Below are 3,975 nucleotides of genomic sequence, written 5' to 3'. Positions count from 1 at the left end.
TCAACAATGGGAACCTCATCTGCAATATAAGGTCTTATGGACCAGCTCCATCAGCTGGTGCTGCGCCAGCAGGAGGTCTTGCCCCCTCACTGCTACTGCCCCAGTTGAGAGAACAAAGTGGAAGCAAAGAAAGCAGCTCAGGAGTCTGACAATGGCAGGGCTTTGGTCTTTTTGACTAAATATCTTTTATAGCATGTTCAATAAAAAGTTGAACTCTTAAAAAAATACTTAACTCAAGTTATTATTATAAAGTAGAGAACAGGGACTGATTGGGGATTATGGAGCATTAGTTCTAGCTCTTTCACTAACTGTCCATGTGGTGTTAAAAAGTTACAGTTTCTGCCGGGTGTGGTGCTCACGCCTGGAATCCTAGCACTCTGGGAGGCCGAGGCAGGTGGATTGCTTGAGCTCAGGAGTTTGAGACCAGCCTGAGCAAAAGTGACACCCCATCTCTACTAAAAATAATAATAATAAAAAAAGAACTGAGGCAAGAGGATCGCTTGAGCAGAGTTGGAGGTTGCTGTGAGCTATGACCTCACAGCACTCTACCCAGGGCAACAGCTTGAGACTCTGTCTCAAAAAAAAGAAAGTTACAGTTGCTATATGTTTCAAAGTTCTTCCTCTGAAAATATGAATTAGTATACTCTACTTGCTTTAAAAACATATGCAAAAGAACATATGTAATAGCTGCTTATGATTTTATTAAGTTATGCAAAAGAACATAATGTAATAGCTGCTTATAATTTTATTAAGTGCTCAGCTGAATATATATGAAAGGACTTTGTGAATTGTAAAGAACTCTGTAATAATATATAGCTATGGTATACTGGTGATGAAGATAATGGTTACAATTACTTTTGAACACTCATAGTGTTTTGCTAATAACCATATAAAATGTCCTAGAGAGAAATAATTATGGTCTTTTGAGATATTTAAGGTTATTGTTTTACCCTAAGTTAATAAATGAATTGCCAAGAAATGGCTACATTTAACATCTAAGAAGACCTTGTCAATTCCTCTGTGTCTACACAATTTCCATTTATTACTGAGTTATTAAAATTTAGTCTTTCTTGCTTAACTTTCCTTGATATAATCTCTTTCTTTCCACCTTTGGTTGACTGCAAATATAAGAATATTTTGTGGTACTTCTTAAAGTTCTGTTATTAAAAAGTTTTATAAGGCTGAAGGAGATAAATGCAGTGGGAAGAGAGAGGAGGAGGGAGGTTTGATAGACGGAAGGTAAACTGGGGGACCACACCTATGGAGCATATTGCAAGGGTATAAATCAAATCTATCAAGTGTAAAACACAGATGTAACACAATAATCAAGTGATGAGGTGAAAGCTATATTAATTAGTTTGGTGTAAGCACATAAAATTGTATAAAAAAATCAAAACATTGTACCTCACATATGCATAAATGTATTCATGATCTATGTGTATATGACTTAATAAAAAAAGTTTTATGTGTCTAACTAAAAAAAGCTAAGTGACTATGTAAACAAAGGTAATAACAATGTATACTTAAATATTTAAAACTTAAATATAAATAAAATGTACAGAGGGTGCCAAAACAATGTATACACTTTTTAAGACAAAACCCTGTATTAAATTGTAACGCTCCCAATGACATGGGGCTTTTCAAAATGTAGATTTTTTTTGTCCAGCCCAGATCGTACGTGTTAGAATTTTGAGGATACTGCTCAGACACCTGGTTTCCAGTAAGTCCTGCAGTTGCACGCTAAAGCTTGGGAACCATGGACCTAATATCGTGAGCAGCAGTTACAGAAGTCTTTGAGAATGCACCAGTCTTTGGAGCACTAAACTAACTCTCCTGGGGCCTGTGAATCCTCCTAGTGAACCATCAAGCTTAGTATTATCTTAGGAACCTCAGATCCCATGGTGAGAAGAAAAGATCTACCTTTCTGCAGAGCCAGTGCTCCAAACTACCCTGAGGCACTCATTCCTCTGGTTCCACAGGCTCAGGGTTCAGTCATTGGATTGATAAGTCTGCCTTTGTCCCTGTCAGATGTGTTTATGTGATGTATAATGGTCAGCCTAAGTCACTGGCTTCATATTAAATAAATCCTTTTAATTCCCACGAAAAAAAATTGTTATGCTGAAGTCACGTTTGCCGCAATTACAAGAGGTACTCAAGATGACTTGTATTCATCTTCTGTTATCAGCATATATTGAGTATTACAATCTTAACACCTTTTGTTCCTTTCTTAAAATATATATACCTTTTTTGGCATATACTCTGTACGGGAACAATAGCATAAAGGCCAGGAAGAGAGAAATGGCAGTAGGTTACTATAAAGTTTGTCTTATGAATGTGGCTGGGTGCTTGTCCCCTCCAAATCTCATGTTGAAATGTGATCCCGTGTTGGAGTATGGCCTGGGGGGAGGTTCGGTCCCTGGGACGGATCTCTCAGGAATGGCTTGTGCCTTCTGCGGTAATAAGTCAGGTCTGGTTTGATTCCTTCATGTGAAGCCTGGCTGTTTAAAAGAGACTGACACCTGCTCCCGGCTCACCACCCACCACAGCTGATCCTCTTAGCCCCAGGTCTTGACTGGAAGCTTCCCTGAAGCTGTCCTCAGAAGTGGATAGTGGCATCATGCTTCTTAGACAGCCTGCAGAATCCCAGCCAGACAAACCTCTTCTCCTTATAAATTGTTCAACTCAAGTATTTTCTCTATAGCAACACAGAATGGACCACCAGGTCGAGTGTGTGAAGTGGTACAGCACCACTTGAAGGGAGGCTGATAAACTATGCTTAATAAAAATCCTAAAGCAGACACTGAAATGACAAAACAGTTACAGCTAATAAGCAAACAAACGAGATAAAGTGAAGTAATAAAAAATTCTCAATTAAACAAAAATAAATAAACAAAAGGGACAGATAGAAAACAAGAAGCAAGATGGTAGATTTGAACCTAACCATATCAACAAAGACGTTCAATGCAAATGGTTGTAACCCTCCAATTAAAAGATAGAGATTTCCAGATTGGATAACAAAGCAAGACGCAGTTATATGCTAGCTAAGAGAAATAGATTTCAAAAATAACGTCGCAAATCTAGAAAGGATTAGAAAAGATACACTATGCTAACACAAATCATACAAAATATGTAGAAGCTATATTAATATCAGACAAAGCAGTTTTCAGAGCAAAGAATATTACCAGAAATAAAAAGATAATTTCATAATAATAATTATAGAGTCATTTCATCAAGAAGTAAAAGCAATCTGAAACAATCTGGTCAACTTTTAAGGAGAGATAGAAAAATCTACAATCATAAACAAAAATTTAATTCCCCAACCTCAATAACTGATAATTGATGGAACAAGTAGACAGAAAATCAGCCACAGTAAAGAAGTCTTGAATAACACTGAACAGGCACTCACAGAACACTCAACCAGCCACAGCAGACAGATATTCTTCTTCAGTGCAGGCGGGACATTTACCCAGGTCAACCACATTCTGGGCTATTCAACGGTCCCAACAAATTGTAAAGGATTCAATAGCATAAAATATATAATTCTAACCATGATAGAATTAAAGTAGAAATCAATAACTGAAAGATACCTGGAAAATCCCAAAGTATTTGAGATGTAAATAACACACTTTTAAATAACCCATAGGCAAAGAAAAAATTACAAAGGAAATTATAAAATCTTTTGAACTGAATAAAATGAAAACACAACATATTACAAGTTGTGGGAATTAGCAAAACGGTGCTCAGAGGAAATTTACGGCACTTAATGATTATATTGGAAAAGAAGAATGGTCTCAAATTAATGTTTTTGGTTTTCATCTAAGAAACTTGGGGAAAAAAGAGCACATTAAATTCAAATGAAGCCTAAGAGGAAGCAATAAACACCAGATTGGAAATAAACAAAATAGAAAATAGACCGGCTTGGTGCCTGTGGCTCAAGTGGCTAAGGCACCAGCCACATACACCTGAGCTGGCAGG

This window comes from Otolemur garnettii, unplaced genomic scaffold (genome assembly GCF_000181295.1).
Source record: "Otolemur garnettii isolate 467f Iridium unplaced genomic scaffold, OtoGar3 scaffold00101, whole genome shotgun sequence".
NCBI lineage: Eukaryota > Metazoa > Chordata > Mammalia > Primates > Galagidae > Otolemur > Otolemur garnettii.
Note: the sequence above shows the minus strand (reverse complement) of the source record.